This window comes from Pristiophorus japonicus, chromosome 3 (genome assembly GCF_044704955.1).
Source record: "Pristiophorus japonicus isolate sPriJap1 chromosome 3, sPriJap1.hap1, whole genome shotgun sequence".
Classification (NCBI taxonomy): domain Eukaryota; kingdom Metazoa; phylum Chordata; class Chondrichthyes; family Pristiophoridae; genus Pristiophorus; species Pristiophorus japonicus.
Genome location: NC_091979.1, coordinates 114,830,669 through 114,852,245, shown reverse-complemented (window position 1 = coordinate 114,852,245; position 21,577 = coordinate 114,830,669). Strand labels below are relative to the sequence as shown.

At 41.5% G+C, this 21,577-nt stretch overlaps 1 protein-coding gene and 1 long non-coding RNA gene across 3 annotated transcripts in view; one reads left to right on the top strand and one right to left on the bottom strand.

Annotated features, from left to right (window-relative positions):
- The window catches only part of rapgef4a (Rap guanine nucleotide exchange factor 4a), a 317,823-nt gene extending 300,767 nt beyond the window's left edge, over positions 1–17,056 (bottom strand). The window contains exon 1 of one of the 2 annotated variants that reach the window (XM_070875728.1): positions 16,959–17,056. The gene's annotated coding sequence lies outside the window, so the exon portion shown is untranslated. Of the gene's footprint in view, positions 1–2,227; positions 2,288–16,958 lie in introns of those variants that run through there. The other variant, XM_070875727.1, reaches the window with a different exon arrangement.
- Positions 1–21,577, top strand: part of LOC139259847 (uncharacterized) — a 42,443-nt gene that overhangs the window by 3,465 nt on the left and 17,401 nt on the right. The gene's annotated exons all lie outside the window — the stretch shown is intronic.

Genomic DNA, 21,577 nt, shown 5'->3' with positions numbered 1-21,577 from the left:
GATTCAAAGGCTGTGAAATAATGGACACCTCCAACGAGTGTGCAAGCGAGCTGCAAAACCTGTTAAACCTGCAAACCACCATGTTGCAGAGGAGGACAGATCCACGGAGGATCACGATGAACCAGAGCCTCAGACCGAGCAGGCAGAGGTACAGGGGGTGCACACATTCACCACGAATTGTCCCCCGATAATGCTGAATGTTGAACTAAATGGACTCCCGGTGTCAATGGAGCTGGACACGAGCGCGAGCCAATCCATCATGGGCAAAAAGACTTTCAAAAGGTTGTGGTGCAACAAGGCCTCAAGGCCAGTCTTAACTCCAGTTCGCACGAGACTAAGAGCTTACACAAAAGAACCGATTTCTGTAATTGGCAGTGCTACCGTAAAGGTCTCCTGCGATGGAACGGTGCACAAGCTACCACTCTGGGTGGTACCGGGCGATGGTCCCACGCTGCTCAGCAGGAGCTGGCTGGGAAGTATACGCTAGAACTGGGATGACGTCCGAGCGCCATCGCCCGCTGACGACACTTCATGTGCCCAAGTCTCAAACAAATTTCCTTCGCTGTTCGAACCAGGCATCGGGAAATTCCAAGGAGCGAAAGTGCAGATCCACCTAATTTCAAGGGCGCGGTCCATCCATCACAAGGCGAGAGCAGTACCGTACATGATGAGAGAAAGGGTAGAGATCGAGCTAGACCGGCTGCAAAGAGAGAGCATCATTTCACCGATCGAATTCAGCGAGTGGGCCAGTCCTATTGTCCCAGTCCACGTCAGAATCTGTGGTGATTACGAAGTAACTATCAATCGTTTCTCCCTGCAGGACCAATACCCACTACCAAAGGCTGACGACCTCTTTGCAACGCTGGTGGGAGGAAAGACTTTCACGAAGCTGGATCTGATTTCAGCCTACGTGACGCAGGAACTGGAGGAATCATCGAAGGCCCTCACCTGCATCAACACGCACAAAGGTCTTTTTGTTTATAACAGATGCCCGTTTTGAATCCAATCAGCGGCGGCGATATTCCAGAGAAACATGGAAAGTTTACTGAAGTCGGTCCCGCACACCGTGGTCTTCCAGGACGACATCTTGGTCACAGGTCGGAACACAGTCAAGCATCTGCAGAACCTGGAGGAGGTTCTTAGTCGACTCAACCGCGTAGGGCTCAACATACCAGGCAGCCCAGCAAGGCCAGCTACACAGCAGCCCAGCGAGGGCCCAACAAATGATTCAACAATACCAGCTTTCATACTGAGACGATCAACCAGGACAAGAAGGGCCCCAGATCGACTCACATTGTAAATAGTTACATACTGACTTTGGGGGTGGGGGGAGGGGGGGGGCAGGGGGAGTGTTGTTGTATATGTAAACGTATTTACTCTGTACAGCCACCAGAGAGCTCATCCCCTGGAGTCCCAAGGGATCCCATAATGCCTCGGGAGCACAAGTATTTAAGGAGGCCTCACAGGTTGGAGAGGCACTCTGGAGACCTGCAATAAAAGACTAAGGTCACACTTTACTTTGAGCTCACAGAGTTCAGTCTGACTCTTTCTCCATACATAACAAAGTACCTTCTGTCTATGGTAATACAACTATTCCTTATCTAACCCAATATCTGTTCACCAATTGCACAAGATTCAAGGTTCCTTAGTGGTCTTTTGTGCAGCACTTTGTATATCTAGACTTTTAAAAGCCTTTGACAATGTCGATCAGGCTTCCAACATCCACCAAATTTGGAACTTCCCCCAAAAATTCAACCAAGTTAAAGAAAGTACCTTCTTTTCCGGAAGCCAAAGTTTTAACCTAACATCTTCCTCTCCATGGGCCCAAAATTGCCCAAGTGTTGCTTCGTTTTTTTTGGAGCAACTTGATTTTTCTGGAGTATCTTAAAAATCCCCATTTTGCACATTCACTTTGCGCAGTGTAAGTGAGTTAGTTAGGATTTTTTTAGTTTAGTTCAGCTTTTTTCAAAAGGGGCCGTTACCAGCCCCTGCACGAGTTTTGGCCATTTAGACCACTTTGGACAGCTAATAGTTGCTCCAAACTAACTTAGGCCAGTGTATGTGGCCACTTGTGGCTGCACAGCAAAACCCTTGCGGAGAGTTAAGAAATCAGTACAGGTAGCCAGAGATGGGGCGAGAAGGGAAGCGGGGAGGACCTTACAAAGCACAACATTCAAGAAGCATAAAAACCATCAAGAAGAAATAAAAAATAAAACTTAAGTCCTACCTTCCTAACTCGGGCCTGGGAAGTCAGCGGGCCAGCCGGTGCGAGGGGCCACTTGGCCGGGGATAGGTGCAGGCGGGACGACCTGGCGGGAGAGCACAGGGAACTGGCCACAGGCTCACAGAACACACAGGCAGGCTGGGCTGGGCTCCGCTCCCGGAAGACACAGGTTGTTGGCTGCAGGAATCAACGGGCAGCGGGCCGGCCGGCTGGTGCGAGACGCCACTCGGCCGGGGATAGGTGCGGCTGCGACGACCGGGCGGGAGAGCACAGGGAACAGGCCACAGGCTCGCAGAACACACAGGCAGGCTGGACTCCCAGAAGACACAGACTGCTGGCTGCAGGAATCAACGGACCAAAAATCAATCTGTTTCCTTTCCCTTTAAAAAATGGCCGATTGCCAATGTTATTCGTTACTGCACATGCACGAACGCTCCAATGTGCATGCGCAATGCTCTTTCACACGCAGGGCCCTAGCTCCACCCCCCAATGAATTGCCACGCCGCGCCAAGCCCCGGGAGAGTCAACAGAGTGGCCAGAATCCGAGGATATCTATTTGGCACCGTTTTGAGCCTAGGAAGTCAGCGCATTTCACGTGAGTGCGCCGAAAAAACATGTGGGCCAAATTTGGGCCCTATGACTGGGGTACGTGTTTCTTTTAACTTTTGCTCCCTCTCTCCAATTCTACTAAAAAGAGTTCTACCCATAACGTTAAATTGTCTTTTATCCCTGCAAATGGTGATCAACCCATTATGCATTTCCTGCATTTCTATTATTAGCCAGTAAACTTAGTCATGTATTTCATTTCAACAGTTCATTTTTCATCAATGGAGAGAAATTAGACCTCGACTGTAACTTAATTTTCTTCTTTTTACCAACCTTTAAAAGTTCATAGTTGTTCAATTTAGGTACAATCATATGTTTCTTTTTCATTACAAACTCATACCAATAGCTCAAGTCTCTATGACTTGCATTTAAAACGCCTACAATACAAAACCAGTTCAACCACGAATGCAATCTTAATTTTTCCCCCTTTTTATTACTATGCAAATTGTTGACACCCAGAGGATCAGAGCAGTCAATCACAGGGTTAAGGTTTTGGGTATTATGCAAAATATTCTGCATCACTGAACACTCCTGCAAGCAGGGCTCATGTTCCCTACGATATAGAATGTATCTTTAAATGCACAATATCTTGGTGAACGACAATGAGACCCAGCAATGGGAGAGAGAAGCCTTGCCATTGTACTCCAGATTATTGGAAGATTCCACGTGCTTCCATGTTACTTCCCTCATCTTCAGTAGGCAGAGGAAAGGAAAGATTTGTGCAGAGCAAAATCCCACAAACAGCATGTGATAATGACCAGATAATCTGTTTTCAGGATGTTGATTGAGGGATAAATATTGGCCATAACACCAGGGATAACTCCCCTATTCTTCTTTGAAATAGTGCCATGGGATCTTTTTTATTCACTTGAGAGTAGACAGGACCTTGATGAAAATGATAATGATGATGGTTTAATGCCTCATCTGAAAGACAGCACCTCCGGCAGAGCAGCACAATACTGCACTGGAGTGTAAGCCTAGATTTTTGTGCTCTAGTCTCTGGAACGGGGCTCGAACCCACAATCTTCTGACTCAGAGGGATGAGTGCTACCAACTGAGCCACAGCAGATAAATAAACAGTATTCAGCATAAAACCATATATATTATAGGAATTACAAATTTTCCTATTCTCAATACATATTAAAAGTAAACACTTCCCCTGAGCTATGTCAACATGCATTGAACCATTTCACCTCTGAAATAGTGAAGCACTACCAGGGAATCAGACGCTCTGCTGGTTGTAGATTGACTTCAGAGTTGAGTTAAATTTCTAGAAGTATTCTTTCAACACCTTTGAAGGTGCAACAAAAGCCCATTCATAAAAAAAGCTACATTTTCCATAATTAAATTAGATGGTAAGCCATTGGTCAATTACATCAGGATGTTGTCCTCCAATTTGAAAAGCAATGATGAATGGAACTGAACGCTCACCCATTCAGCCAAAAATACTATAGAACAGGTACAACTCAGGTCTGTTTCCAATTAATATTAGCATATTAAAATAGTTTTTATTTCAATAGGAACCAGCCATGAACATATTAATGCATAAACAATTCCCTATTGATAATCATTCACATCCAATGACAATAATCAGACCATGGGCATCAAGAATTTACTGAACTACATAATATTATGCATAGTTCAGAATGAAATATATTAGAATATTAGCTAAACTACAATATAAATTCCTTTCGGCCTGCAGAAAACACTAGCAATTAACTCTGTGCACTGTTGCTAATAAAGAATTCAAATCATAATCTAATGCTGTCAAAAGTACATTTTTGTCAGTCAGCATAATTTTGGGGAGGTTTAAGTCACAATTCTGCTACAAAAAGGCAAGTGAAAAATGTATTACTAAAATTATTTTATAATTCAATAGTTTTATAAATAGGTAAAAATCTGTCTTCAATACAAGTTATCCACCTTCCAGTACTGAGCAAGTTTTGCTGAAGAATTAGAGGTCAAATGAATAATTGGGTTTTGAGTTTAATATTTTTAAAACACAAGATAAAGCTTTTCACTAAGCCAACCAGATCCTCTAAATCCGGAATTTAAAATAGGCTGGTACACATGCAGGAAAGTCTCCCTTCACTGTGTACTTGAAATGGAATGTAGAAAGTTAGATACAATCAACCCTCCCCCAACCCAGGGACCGAATTCATTCATTCCCTAGAGCACCAGAATACAACAAGACCACAGGCAATTTGTCAATTCATTCATTTTCCACCCTGCCATATTAAAAACTGGAAAATGTTGAAAGCAATTATATCCAGCGGCTATGTTAATCAAGGGACACTTTGGATGAAGGTTCAACTAACTTTCACAAAGACAAAGTGACAGGCCACAAAATAAATACAGCACACTTCTCGTTGTCTAATGACGGTTAATCTGAATTACCTCAATTTAAACATTACTCTTAATCATCTTTATCAATGACCTGAAAGTCTCTGGATCAGTTCAGGTATGTGTACTAATGTATTACAACAAAATGAAAGAGTCAAAAGAAATAGCAAATTAATAAAATTACAAGATTCATTGCATTGTTTTAATCACCTTCTAATGGCTTTGAAAAAAGTGACAGCATAAATTTTGCAAACTAGGGTCAAAACCTATCAAAGATCATCTTAAGCTGGTAACCAATTTATTATTCCTCATGTACCTTAAATATTAAATTTTAAGCTTTTTCTCATGATATACAGTAAATCCCATAATCAAGATCACCAACTTACTGCATTAAACATTCATTATATGCAGATGTTAGTTCAATGTGGAGCCAATTATATTTGGGAGTAACTTTCTGTTTCTGAGATGATTAGCAGAGACTCCTCATAGATTAATATTGGACTTTCAAGGCATTCATGCAGACTTGCTGCACAACACATCTCATTTGCCTACATAACAGTCACTGCACTACAAAAGTAATTTGCTGTATGTGAAACGCTTTTAGTCATTTCAGCGACAGGATAAGTCGTTCTATAAATGCCAGTCTTTCCTCTTTCCACACCATTCCTCCGTGACAGTTATACAGATTACTGGTCAAAACTCATTTGGAATTAGGTTCCCTACCTTAGAGAGGTCATAGTGGCCTTGTAGAAAGTCTAGTGAAAATTCACCAGGATGATTCCTGGGATAAAGGTAATGAGCTAAAATGAGATACTGGGTAAATTTGGAATATATTCCCAGGGAATTAAGAGTTTAAGCAGTGATCTCACTACGGGGTTTAATTCCCAGGGAATTAAGAGTTTAAGCAGTGATCTCACTACAGGGTTTAAAATAATGCAGTAGACAGGGTAGACAGGGAAATTCCTTTAATAGGGAAATCCGGAACAATGGGATACAATCTGGTTAAAAGTGATTCCAGGAAATAAATAACTCTTTCACACAAAGCATTGTGAGAATGTGGAGCATACTGCCCCAGTAGACCATAGATACAAAGTCCATTGAGGAATTTAAAGAGAGACAAGATACTTATTCAGGAACTAAGGATCCAAAAGAGAGAGAAATATCATGGGTAACAAAAATATCAGAGTTGGCTCAAGTGTCAAATTGTCTATTCCTGTTCATAAGTTTCAGAAAAGGGCGTGCAAATGGTTGGTAGGACAGTTGCCAAATCTTTGTATAAACACGTGGGCCCTGATATTTACGGGGAGGGAGTGGGGCGTATTAGTGGCTGGGGAACCGAGAAATATTGGTAAGACGGAGGTGCTGCCGGATTTAATTACAGGACTTCATCATCTTTTTTACTCCGTTTCTAGCCTGGCAGACGGCCAGATTAAGAGGCTGGTCAGCCTCCTAGCAGGAAAGCCTGCAACGCAAGGCAGCAACCAGGAACCTCTTGGGATTAGCCTCGACAATTGAGAAGATCAGGATGACGGGGAAGGTGGGGGGGAAAAGATGGAGCATAGCAACGAGGGAGGAAGGAAAAGATCGCAGCGGGGGTGGGGGGGGGGGGTGGTCTGAAGATCGCGGGATGGAGAGATCGTGGCAGTAGGTTTGTTTGAGGGGCTTGGGGTTCAGGAAGCACTCCTGCTTCACAAGCTGTTCTGGAAAAGCACAGATCTGGCGAGTGGCGCCTCCCTTCAGCTGCTGGGTTTCCCAAACCCCGTGAAATCAGGCTTGCAGGCGTTAAATTCGAATGGCTGCCAAAATCTGAGGAATGCAGCCTCATTTAAATATTAAAATCATGACCCGCTTCTACAGAGCAGATTACTCGGCCAACCCTAAATCCGCCACGGTTAAACTGGAAGTGGGCTCGTTCACAGCGGGTTGGGGTCAGTTTCACATTTGTACCAATTTAACCCCCCCACGCCCGACCCCCTCCCATCCATCGTGGGACGGGAAGTGTTAAAATTACCTGCATAAAGCCTCGTGATTAAGAATATAGTCAATTGATTCAGTTCCCTCCTGTGGAGATAAATGCAACCCTTCTTTTGTTAGTAACAAGAATGAAATATGCAGCATTAGAGGACTGGAACGCAGCCGCACAAGTTTTTTAACAATGAGCAGAGCAGGTCACTAAATCTAACTTGGCACTTTCTTTTTTCCAGCCATAAATTTTGCTCTTTCTAAATAAAGCATCCCCATTGCTACCAATATACTGCTGTTTGACTGCAAGATGAAAGAGTACAATGGCTCAATGTTAAGTTTTTAAATGTCTCAACTACTTTTCGTTGCTTATTAACTGGTTTGGTTTGGTTAATAGTCATGCTATTCTAAACAATTAATATTTGACCATTCAGAAAAAAATGTATAAGCAGTGAAAGGCTGTTAGCATATTGTACAAATGCTATTTAATGCTGGATGATAATCAAATAAAATATATTGAAGCCCTTTTTTTGAGTTTGCGCTGATAGGAGCTTGTCAACTGGCTGTACATAGAGAAACTGAGAGTGTGCTGCCCACAATTTTCTATTCCAACCAGGAGGCAAAGCTCCTGCCAGAAATGTATACTTGAGAACTATGATATATTCACAGAGCACAGCACACACAGCTTCCTAACATGGCAGGCAGCTCTCTTGGAAGTCTCCGGAAATCTACCTGGGCTGTTTATTATTAAACCTGCACTTGCAGTACACAATATGTCCACATCCACAGTGTGGAGCTACAAACATTACAAGCTTACAGACATTACACTTCTCCCTCCTTAATGAAGAAGCCATCATAACAAACATCATACATAACTTTCATGTTTATACATAACACAGGATCTAAACTTTTTTTTTTCCATCTTTACAAATTTAACTTTACCACTTGTTTTCTGTTTCGAAGACGATACTTTCGCTCTCGAACAGAACCTTCCAAACATGGTGTCGAATTGAAACTCATTTGAGGCTCATCCTGAGGAACGTTTTCCTCCACGGAATGTCCTTGATTTTCATTTGAACTCACTCTAACTTCAGGCTCTTTGTTTTCCTGACTCGGACTCAGACTTTCATTCTGATTCTCTCCTGGATTTGTTTCCAGTACATTGGATTTAGGATTTGCTTTTGGTGTATCAAAACTATCTGATGAGTCAGAAATAATTGAATCATTCCCATCTTCAACTCCTTCCATGTCTGTAGGTAAAATAGGATCAATATGAACAAACCTAACCTGTCCATTATCAAACATCTTTACCAAATATGTGCGAGGACCACATATCTTCACCACTCTTCCTGGTAACCATTTTAACCATTTATGGTGACGGTTCTTCACTCTCACCTTCTGGTTTAATTTCACACTTCTCTCTTTTACTTTACCTCTATCCTGAATCTCTTTCTGTCTTAATTGTGTCTCTTCTACGGACTGTGCCAAATTTGGCTTTAACAACGAGAATCTGGTTCGTGGCTGTCATTTGAGAAACAACTCTGCTGGTGTTCTACCATAGTTGTATGAGGAGTATTTCGATATGTAATCAAAAAATTAGCAATTTGTGATCCAATGACAACTGTCGTTTCCTTGGATTTGGATCTAACATTTGTTTTATGAAGGCACGTTTTACAATTTGTACAGTGCGCTCTGCTGCACCATTCGAAGCAGAGTGGTATGGTGGAACCTTGGTATGTTTCACACCATTTTTGCTCGTGAATTGTGGAAATTCGTCTGAATGAAATTGTGGTCCATTATCCAAATCAATTTCTTCAAGGAGGCCAAATGAAGAAAATAATTTTTGTAAAATGTCCAATGTTTTACATGTTATTTTCCACATTGGAAACACCTCAACCCACTTCGAATGGCTATCAATCACAATGATTCTAACTCAGCAAAATCAAATTGCCACACCCAAGGAGGCCATTTCCATGGCTATAATGGTACTGGTGGTGGTTGCTTGCTTATCGATTGACATGTCGTACACTGACTCACGATGTACTCTATATCTTTATCAAGACCTGGCCACCATAAATAACTGCGTGCAAAACTCTTGATCAAGCACATTCCCAGGTGCTGGTCATGGAGGTCTTCTAATAATTTGGACCTGAATTTATTTGGTATAACCACTCTTGCACCCCACATGATATAATCTTTATCGACTGATAATTCATTCCTACGAATGAAGAATGTCTGTTACCTGGCTTGGCCATCCATTTGCAATATAATCCTACACCTTTGACATCACTGGGTGACGTTTGGTTGCTCTACCAATCTCTTCAGCTGTGAGTGGCAGTTTATCAATGTGTGAAAAATAAAACACTTCTTTCCTAAAAGGGTGTAACTTGTGATGGGGAAGGCAATCTAGACATTGCATCAGCATTACTGTGATCAGCTGATCATCTGTATACACTGACAAAATCAAAGCCCATCTCTGCATTCGGGCTGCAGCTAATGTTGGAACTGGGGACTTTGGATGGAGGATTGCTGTTAGGGGCTTATGGTCCGTAACGATGGTAAACTTATGACCGTACAAGTATTTGTGAAACTTCTTGACCCCAAAAATTAATGCCAAAGCTTCCCTTTCAATTTGCGCATAATTACTCTCACTGGCACCGAGAGTGTGTGAAGCAAAAGCAATTGGTCTCTCCTCCCCACTACGTGATACATGATAGATCACTGCCCCAACTCCATATGGAGAGGCATCACATGCTAGCTTAATTTCCTTAGATATGTCATAGTGAACTAACATGGTGCTCTCTACCAATTTGCTTTTACACTCCTTGAATGCCGTATCGCATTCTTTTGACCACTTCCAATGGACCTGTTTTTTCAAAAGTTCATTCAGTGGATGTAATACTGTAGCCAAATTTGGTAGGAACTTCCCATAATAGTTCAAAAGATCCAAGAATTAACGAAGTTCAGTGACATTCCTGGGAGTGGGTGCATTTCTGATCGCATCCAATTTTTCCATGGTTGGATGTAAACCATCTTTGTCTACTCTGTACTCTAAGTACTCCACTGAGTTTTTAAATAACTCACACTTACAAGCAGACACTCGAACTCTGTGCTTCTCTAGCCGTTTGAGGACTTCATTCAATATGTTATTATGAATTTGCCTATTTGGTGCTGAAACTAGTATGTCATCCAAATAACATACTACCCCTTCAATACCTTGCAAAATCTGGTTCATCACCCCTTGGAATATGGCAGGAGTGGAAGACACTCCAAATGGTAGCCTATTAAATTGATATAGGCCTAGATGAGTATTTATAGTCAAACTTGACTTTGACTCCTCATCTAGTTCAAGCTGGAAGTAGGCATTCATAAGATCTAGTTTTGAGACGATCTGACCACTTGTCAGTGTTGTGAACAAATCTTCTATATTCGGCAATGTATTGGGGACATTACCCTCTCGAACCTGGTTTACGGTTACTTTATAATCACCACACAATCTTACCTTACCATCGGACTTAGGTACAACAACAATGGGTGTAGCCCAATTACATCGATCTAACTTACAAATAATGGTCTCAGTCTCTAGTCTTTTGAGTTCTTGCTCAACTTTCTCCTTGATTGCATATGGTATGGAACGTGGCTTGTAGTAAACTGATCTAGCATCCTTCTGTACCCTGACACTCGCCTTTAAGCCTTGGATCGGACTGTCCGTTCCACAGAACACCTTCGGATACTTCTTGATAACCTCATCCGTTGATGAAAATCTCGCTTCCACACAGAAAATCTTACTCCAATCCAGCTTCAGTGAGCTCAACCAATTTCTTCGTAGTAAGGCAGACTTGTCTCCTTTCACTACTATTATAGGCAAGTTCTGAAATTGATCTTTATATTTCACCAGTATGGTGATACGACCTACCACAGGAATTTTCTCTCCCGAGTAGCCTTCCAGCTCGATCTTGGATTTCTCCAGTAGGAAATCACGCAATTTGTCGAGGTACAGTGACTCCGGTACTACACTCACGGATGCATCCGTGTCAATTTCCATTGGTATCTTGAATCCCACAACATCTATGTGGATTTTGATGCTTTCCGAATCGCTGTCCGTTAACCTCGTGCTCCTGATGACATGTAACTCTAACATCTCCTCGTCCTGTTGTTGTTCTTCCATGCTATGTAGTCTCTTTGGATTTCTACTCATAGCTTTGAACTCTGGACTCATAGCTTTAAAAGCTGGTTTACCCTTCAGTTGGCATGCCTTCGCAAGATGCCCAGTCTTTCTGCAGAAGAAACACTCTGCCTTCACGTATGGATAACTTTGAGCAATGTGTTGTCCCAGGCACCTATAGCACGACTTTGACGCTCTGGTAGAATTTCCAGTTTCTGAGACTTTCGGCCATGCCCATCTTTTATTTTGAACCTGCAGGTGATTTACCTCGGTTGACTGATGACCGTAATTATTATTTAATTCTCGGGAATATTGTTCGGCCATGCCCATCGACCTCGCTGTCTGACGAGCAATCTCAAAAGTCAAGTCATCCGTCATCAATAACTTCCTTCTGATCGCATCATTTTTTACCCCACAAACAAAACGATCTTGTAATGCTCGGTTTTGAAAGTTTCCAAAATTACAGTGCATCGATAGCTTCTTTAATGCAACAATGTAATCACTGATACTTTGATCAGCCTTTTGATTCCGAATCCCGAAACGATAGCTTTCAGCAATTTCTAATGGTTTGGGGTTATAGTGCTGCTCCAGCTTCGTTAAAATCTCTTTAAACGTTGTGTCCTTTGGCTCGTCAGGCACAAACAGATTTACAAGGGTTTCGTATAATGCCAGTCCTGCCTCCAATAAGAAGATTGGTTTCTTACGTTCCAACACAGCCCGGTTCTGGACTGCATTGTTTGGAACTTCGATTATGTTATTTGCAGTGAAATACATTTCTAGCCGATCCACATACGCTTTAAAACGTTCCCGGTCGTGTCTATATTCTCCCAAATATCCCAACACACCTGCCATTTTAATCTCTAGCTGTTCACACCGTGTGCTGTATTTTATCTCGGATTTTGTAGCTTTTTTCCAAAGACAGAAATTTCCAAAGTCTCTCTGGCAGAATCCTTCACCAACAAAATTTAAGCTTTAAATCATCTGAAAAATCACATCTCAGTCGCCAAATGTGATATATTCACAGAGCACAGCACACACAGCTTCCTAACATTGCAGGCAGCTCTCTCGGAAGTCTCCGGAAATCTGCCTGGGTGTTTATTATTAACCCTGCACTTGCAGTACACAATATGTCCACATCCACAGTGTGGAGCTACAAACATTACAAGCTTGCAGACATTACAAGAACATACACCCATTAAATCTTTACAAAGTTTAATGACTAAGTGCGACTCCCCAAATTGAATTTTCAGACTGCAGTCCATTCTCCCTATGGGACATTGAGTGGTATAGGAAGACCAAAGGAGACAGGAAGAGAGAAAAAAAACAGAAAAGAACTTATAGACTGCAGTGCCACAATCAAAAGAGAACTTAGTGGAAACAGAAAATGAGTGAGCAGCTGTGCCTTTACTTTGATATTTCATTTACGAGAGAATGTTATGCTGAAAGATGGAATACTAAAAAGGAGCAACATATGTTAAAAACATAAAAGTTAGGAGTAGACCATTTGGCTCCTTGAGCCTGCTCCACAAGTCTATGAGATCATGGCTGATCTTCTACCTCAACTCCACTTTCCTGCACTATTCCCATATCCCTTGATTCCCTTAATATCCAAAAATCTATTGATCTCCGACTTGAATATACACAAAGACTGAGCCTCCACAGCCCTCTGGAGTAGAGAGTCCCAAAGATTCACCACCCTCTGAGTGAAGAAGTTTCTCCTCATCTCAGTCCTAAATGGCTGACCCCTTATTCTGTGACCCCTGATTCTAGACTCCTCAGCCAGAGGAAACAGCCTCCCTGCATCTACCCTGTCAAGCTCTGTAAGAATTTTGTATGTTTTAATGAGATCACCTATCTTTCTTCTAAACTTGAGAATATTGGCCTAATCTATTCAATCTCTCCTCATAGGGCAATTGCCCCATCCCAAGAATCAGTCTGGTGAACCTTCGTTGCACTCCCTCTATGGCAAGTATATCCTTCCTTAGGTAAAGAGACCGAAACTGTACACAATACTTCAGGTGCAGTCTCACCAGGGCCCTATATAATTGCAGTAAGGCATCTTTACTCTTCTACTCAATTCCTCTTATAATAAAGGCCAACAATCTATTTGCTTTCTTCAATTCTTGTTGTTCCTGCATGTTAACTTTCAGTGATTCGTGTACAAGGACACCCAGGTCCCTCTGAACACCAACCTTTCCCAATCTCTCACCATTTAAAACATACTCTGCTTTTCTATTTTCCTACCAAAGTGGATAACTTCACATTTCTCCACATTATATACCATTTGCCATATTCTTGCCCACTCACTTAGCCTGTCTATATCCCCTTGAAGTCTCTTTGCACCCTCCTCACAAATTATATTCTCACCTAGCTTTGCATCATCAGCAAACTTGGATATATTACATTTGGTCCCCTCATCCAAATCATTGATATAGATTGTGAATAGCTGGGGCCCAAGCACTGATCCTTGCGGCACTCCACTAGTTACAGCCTGCCAACCCGAAAATGACCCGTTTATTCCTACTCTCTGTTTTCTGTGCGTTAACCAATCCTCAATCCATGCAAATTAGTATATTACCCCCAATCCCATGAGCCCTAATTTTGTTCAGTAACCTCTTGTGTGGCACCTTATCGAATGCCTTCTGAAAATCCAAATACACCACATCCACTGGTTCCCCACTTACCTATTCTGCAAGTTACCACTTCAAAAAACAGATGTGTCAAACATGATTTCCCTTTCATAAATCCATGTTGATCCTGCCCAATCCTATTATTATTTTCTAAGTGCCCTGTTACCAAGTCCTTAATAATAGATTCTAGCATTTTCCCTACTACTGATGTCAGGCTAGCTGGTCTGTAGTTGCCCGATTTCTCTCTCTCTCTCCTTTCTTAAATACCGGGATTACATTAGCTATCTTCGAATCTGCGGGAACCGTTCTAGAATCTATGGAATTTTGGAAGATGTCAATCAATGCATCCACTATCTCTATAGTGTGGAGGCCCCGACCTGCGAGGGAACATCAGTGGCAGGTTGGAGCCATAAAAGGAGCGGCGAGCTGCAGCCATGGGCAGCGTGGCGGCGTACCACTTCAAAGTACAGCGAGCTGGTGCAGGAGGGCAACGGCTGTGAAGAGTGACGTCATCAAGATCCAGGTCGGTGATTGGAGCGTGAGCAGATACAGCAGGAGTGGCGAGGTTGGGGCGAAGGAGAGGCGAGAGACTGTACAGGGATGTGATCAGGGCCCAGGGGAGGCGCGAGTTTGGGGCCAGGGGCCCAGGGGCAGCACGGGCCAGCCCACACTGTGCCGATACGTGTGCGTACCAGGTCTGTGCAGCAGAGCTGGTCTCCAGTTGTCTTGGATAATCCTTGCCACTGGACCAAGACTTAGTTCTGTCAAGCCCGTGTGGTGGCTGGTGTGCAATGGCCATACCACGTTAAAAAAATTCACGCACAGGCACCTTCCACCCTTCAGGATGTAGTTCGGGTCCTTCATTGAAACACCTGTGAACTCGTCCATTTTTTGGCGTGGAAGCAAGTCATCCTCGTTTCGAGGGACCGCCTATGAATGAGGGGTATCTCTATAGCCACCTCTTTCAAAACCCTAGAATGTAGGCCATCAGGTCCAGGGGATTTTTTAGCTTTCAGACCCATTAATTTCTCAAGTACTATTATTTTACTAATACTAATTTCTTTCAGTTCCCCATTCTCGCTAGACTGTTGGTACTCCACTATTTCTGGGAGGTTTTTCATGTCTTCTTCCGTGAAGACAGACACAAAGTATTTGTTTAATTTCTCTGCCATTTCCTTATTCCCCATTATAATTTCTCCTGTCTCAGCCTGCAGGGGACCCACATTTATTTTTGCTAATCTTTTCCTTTTTAAAACTGCAGATTAAACACACCTTTACTTCATTTTTTTCTATTAAAATTATGGGCAACTGTTATAGACCATTGCAAGATTCAAGAATTGAATCAAGCGACATTAACAACCAATTTAGCCAATAGGAGTCTTTCTTTATCTTTCCCATAATCCAAATGGCATCAGAATGTCTGCAAAATGTACCCAATTATTTGTAGGCATGTGATCATGCATCTCATTTGGAAAAAAAACATATTACTACACTTCTTCCATGTGAGGTTGTCTCTAACATTACCTTATTTAAAATGTTGCAATTCTGACCACTGGATCTCAGTGTACCTTATATCCATGTTGCAGGTTTGATTTTATCAATTTTATCCCCCATGCGTCATTTGTGATTTTGAAATCTTTTCTTCTGACTTTGAGGGGGTGACTTTAACCCTACCAACAGTTAAAATTGCTCATAACAAAACTGAAAACTCAGTTGTAGAAAACATATTCGGATTTCAAAAGAAGATAACAAAGGAATAATTACAATTCTGTTTTGCTCAGAAATCCATGCTAATATAGATTACATCAACTCAGGTGGATACATTGGTACAGTAAATGATATTAATCACATTCTATATTTTTACACAAGGTAGTTACCAGAAAAAGAAATACATAGATGCCCAGTTCAGCAAATAACACCAGGCTACAAGTCAAGTCAAGATCCCATCATTCTGAATTTGAATGTCCTCTATTGAGCAGGCAGCAAGGGCACCCATCCAAAATGTATGATTAGGCCTACTCTGCCGTGGAATTTCCCCACTTTCCAAACACGAGACCCCTGCATGACAGTGAAAGAAGCCGATTCTGCCACCTACCTTGCATCACTAAGTAGCCTCTGGACCTTTATTAGCGCTTCCCACAGGTTCTGGGTGGGAAGACAGCCGGTGGGATTTAACGAAGGCTTGGGAATTGAAATAGCCCAGGTCTCATTTCTGGAGCACCAGGTGCGTTTTCAACTCCCCTTCAGCCCATCTGCCAAAAACCCACCCGGAGTTAAAATCAGGGCCTGAATAAGGAAAGCTGATCAATAAAAACAACACTGCAAAAAGCAAACCATGTTTTTTCTTTTTAATGCAAAAATAAATACAGAAACAGAAGGATTTTTTCTTGCATTAAGAAAAACCATAAACAGTGAAGAGAGACGATAGCGAAAAACTGCTTTACCATTTGATTAGCGATCAATACCTATGCAATTTAAACTGACCTATTAGAACTGTAAATGTAGGACTAAGCAATTATATATTAGTTATAAATGTACACTGAGTACTGAACCACAGTTCCATTTTTAACAGTTAATAAAATGTTATAAATTTAGTCTGTCCAGCTTGCATTTAAAAGATTAATTTAATATTAATGCAAAAAGTTAAGCTTAAAATGATCATAAAAATATCATGCTGTTGGGTATTACCCAGTGTCTAGTAATTCTGAAATCAGCAAGATCTTTTGAATACAAATATTTCTGCCTAAAACAGAAATTAGCTGTTTCTACAGCAGCAAGAATATTCATCAAAATAAAAGGAAATATTGCAGCAACAATGCTCATAGCAAAATTGAAAACTCAGTTGTAGAAAACATTCAGATTTCAAAATAAGATAATAAAGGAATAATTACAATTGTTTTGTTCAGAAATCCAAGCTAATATAAATTGCATCAACTCAGGCAGGTACATTGGTACAGTAAATTACATTAATCACTTTCTATATTATTACACAATGTAGTTACCAGAAAAATAAATAAAGCAGTCTTACATAGATGGAATAAATCAGCCCAGTTCAGCAAACAATACCAGGCTACAACAGAGTTTAAAAGCATACTCTGCTCTTTGGAATACTGCGACTTTCCAGGCACATGGTTACTGTCTAACTGGGGTTGTGCAACGAGCAATCAGCTCTTCCCTTTGGATGGGAAAGACTAGTGCTGATTAATCTGGTTATTCGCAGCAGCTTAGTACGTACAACTTCTTTTCTTGCAATTCTTCTCTCTCCTGACATAATCACAGCCTCACCACCAATACCAAGTATAACACAAGTACATTTTACAGCAATTGTCTGCTGAAAGAGTCACTAGGGAATTATTTTAGCTATAAGTAACATTGTCTCTCACACAGATCTCTTCTTCCTATCCCTGCTGCACATTGGATGGCAGATATGCAAGAGAGGCTGTGTTCCAACAGATGTGGCTACACAAAAGATCCATTTATAATTCATGCTATTAAATAGCATTTATTCCGAGAATGCAGAAATGCTTGCTGTGCGTATAATGTATGCTTTTTACTAAGTGATCCAAAGAGCTGGCACATAAGTTAATTTAATCAGAATTACTTTTCTTTTAATGTCTTTTTTCTTTGGTAATTAAATATAGTAAAATAATAGTAAACAACAATATCCACATTACTGAAACATATATGGTCATCTTATTGATGTACAAACAAGTCTTATTCATGCATTTTCTGCATTCATTACTCTTTACTCCTAATTCCTTACATGGATCTCAAGAAGGCAGTTAAAAACAAAATTCTTGGTATTTTGATTTATCTATGTCCCCTTAACCCCCAACCCCTTAAGGGCAGTGACACATACAATCCCACAGATGTTGGCAGTTGTCTGGCACCTCAACCAAGTGCCCATTTTTATGCATTAACTGAGGCAGTGAGTTTTGGCAAGCTATTCAACTGTAGGAAAGATCACAGCTGAGCCCAATTCCATCTACAGCTGACTTGCAAATAAATGCACCTCTCAACAAGTGCTCAATGAAAGCAATGAGAAGTAGGGTCCCAGCTAATGTTTCTCCCAACCTAGTCTGAGGCTAATTCATTTGTATTTTATTTTCCATGAAAAATGGAAAAAAAATTATATCGATACAAAAAACAACAAACAAAAAAGGATCTAATCTGTGACAAATAGGCCAAACACTGACCTTGATTATGTAAATACAAAGCTTCACTTTTTTCAATTATTACCCTTTAATTGAGGCAAATGAGGGGAGACTTTACTGATGTGTATGAGATATCAAGTAGATTTGAGAAGGTTAATCCAGAGCGGTATTTCAAGTTAAATCATGACTGCAGGACAAGGATGCAAAGAGGTAAAGCCCAGTTCAGGACTGATCATCAGGGATCACTTCATCATACAAAGAGTGATTAATATTTGGAATGGTCCACCAGGTAGGAAAGTGAAGGAAAAAGGTCTGGAATCATTCAAGCTGCAATTTGATGCTGTGCTAATGGTACTGAAGGTTTCTAAGCAAAGATGTGCACGATGCGCAGAATGATCTCCCTCATCTATACTTATCTTTGTGTGTGAGATTCCAAAATAGCAAATCTTGTGCTTATTTTAGTGTACAGTTTAACAAACAAGACAATTTGCTGTTCATTGCATACAATTGGCTGTATTTTCCACATATCGACTATGAATGCATGGAAATTGTAACCATAGTGCTTTCATATCATACTTTAGGATCAGGTAGAGAAGCAGTTCAAAACTAAGGCGGGTCCACATAATCTTAGTTCTAGTTTTACAAAACAATCTAGATGTTAATGCACAATAAATTCAAAATAAAGCAGTATTTGTTTACTACAAATTTTATTTGCAATATATGAAAACATCTAAAATCAGCAAGGTCAGCTCAAGTTTCTGTATGTGCTAATGGTGCACCACAAAAGCCTTAAGGAGATGTGTGGAGCATCAGTCTGGCAGGATGGATTGCATCACAGTTAGTGAATTGAATTGGGACTGGCCTCTCTCTTGACTTGTTCCTAAAACCCAATGACTCACACAAAATGTATCCAGAGGGTACAGGCTTGACTGAACGTTCCATGTGCTGTATTGTGCAATGTTCCTCAAATTAGGCTGTAATGAACTACATGACTTATGAGTCATGATCTGAATATAAGCCCATTTTCTAAGAATCAGGCATTATGCTGCACTGATCCACTGAATGTGCCGAAATGAGGATGCACATTCATAATGGGGCCAGGAATATTGTAAAATATATTTTGGATGGGGACACAAGTACTCAGACTCGATTTTTCCACCCATTTCTGCTTTATATACTATGGCTGGAATTTTCTTAAAGGAGGCGGGTTGAGGGTGAGGGGCCGCTGAGGCAGGCGGTAAACCCAGGAGACCCGGTTTCCCACAGGCCCTGCCGACTAACAGCAGGTGAGGCCTCGGATTCCCGCCCGCAGCCAGTCAGATTGAGAGGGTGCCTGGCTGCGGGCAGGCAGGCCTGAGATGCGAGTGGTCAGTCCAGGGAAGGGATTGCAAGGATGACCACAATTTGTTTTCAATCTTAAGAAATACTTTGAAGAAAATCCTATTTAAAAGTTAGGAGAAGCCTTTTATTTTATTTTATTGCATTTGACACTGAACTCCAAATCTGAATATATTTAAGTAGTTTTCATTTTAACAATGGGGGGAATTTTAACCCCCAAAAAGAAGGCGTGTTTGGGGCAGGTGGGAGGTTAAAATGTCAAAAATCTGAATCCCAACCCCAACCCGCCCACTTCCAGTTTTAAGAGAGGCAGGATTGGGGACAGACAGCCAACCTGCTCCCAGGGCGGGAGATAACTTGGCATGCACAAAATCACAAGATTGCTGCATCATCCACGGAAGTAATAATGGTATATATGGATATTATTTTTGTTACCTGTTGGGATCAATAGCTCCTCCCAAACATTTCTCTCAGTGATGATATTGCACTGATTATCTGAATCTTTACACTTAAACAGCAAGAGTAAAGTAATATTCAGTTAATACTTATTTGTTGTAATACTTGATTTTTCAAAACATCATTGGCAAAACTCCCTTTTACAAAATTGTATGTTTAAACAAATGCGGTGTCAGTATGACACAGAAAAACATCTGGTAAATAACAAGAGCAATGTCCCAAACTGACAATGAGATTTCATGGCTCAATACTGAACTTTTACAAGGCATCCAGATGCAATTCATTTTGGTACATAAACCAAATCCATTCTCACTAGTATCATGCACGGAGTTAATATTAACATAGGAACATACAAAATAGGTGCAGGAGTAGGCCATTCGGCCCTTCGAGTCTGCACCACCATTCAATATGATCATGGCTGATCATGCAACTTCAGTACCCCATTCCTGCTTTCTCTCCATACCCCTTGATCCCTTTAGCCGTAAGGACCACATCTAACTCCCTTTTGAATATATCAAACGAACTGGACTCAACAACTTTCTGTGGCAGAGAATTCCACACACTCACAACTCTCTGAGTGAAGAAGTTACATAACATAAGAACATAAGAACATAACATAAGAACATAAGAATTAGGAACAGGAGTAGGCCATCTAGCCCCTCGAGCCTGCTCCGCCATTCAACAAGATCATGGCTGATCTGGCCGTGGACTCAGCTCCACTTACCCGCCTGCTCCCCGTAACCCTTAATTCCCTTATTGGTTAAAAATCTATCTATCTGTGATTTCATTACATTCAATGAGCTAGCCTCAACTGCATCCTTGGGCAGAGAATTCCACAGATTCACAACCCTCTGGGAGAAGAAATTCCTTCTCAACTCGGTTTTAAATTGGCTCAACCGTATTTTGAGGCTGTGCCCCCTAGTTCTAGTCTCCCCGACCTCATCTTGGTCCTAAATGGTTTACCCATTATCATTAGACAGTGACCCCTGGTTCTGGACTTCCCCAACATCGGGAACATTCTTCCTGCATCTAACCTGTCTAATCCTGTCAGAATTTTATATGTTTTATATGTTTCTATGAGATCCCCTCTCATTCTTCTAAATTCCAGTGAATATAAGCCTAGTCAATCCAGTCTTTCTTCATATGGCAGTCCCATCATCCCGGGAATCAGCCTGGTGAACCTTCGCTGCACTCCCTCAATAGCAAGAATGTCCATCCTCAGATTAGACCAAAACTGTACACAATATTCAAGGTGTGGCCTCACCAAGGCTCTGTACAACTGCAGTAAGACCTCCCTGCTCCTATACTCAAATCCTCTCGCTATGAAGGCCAACATGCCATTTGTCTTCTTCACCGCCTGCTGTACCTGTATACCAACTTTCAATTATTGATGTACCATGACACCCAGGTCTCGTTGCACCTCCCCTTTTACTAATCTGTTACCATTCAGATAATAATCTGCCTTCCTGTTTTTACCACCAAAGTGGATAACCTCACATTTATCTACATTATACCGCATCTGCCATGTATTTGCCCACTCACCTAACCTGTCCAAGTCACCTTGCAACCTCTTCGCTTCCTCCTCACAGCTCACACTGCTACCCAGCTTAGTATCATCTGCAAACTTGAAGATATTACATTTAATTCCTTCGTCTAAATCATTAATGTATATTGTAAATAGCTGGGGTCCCAGCACGGA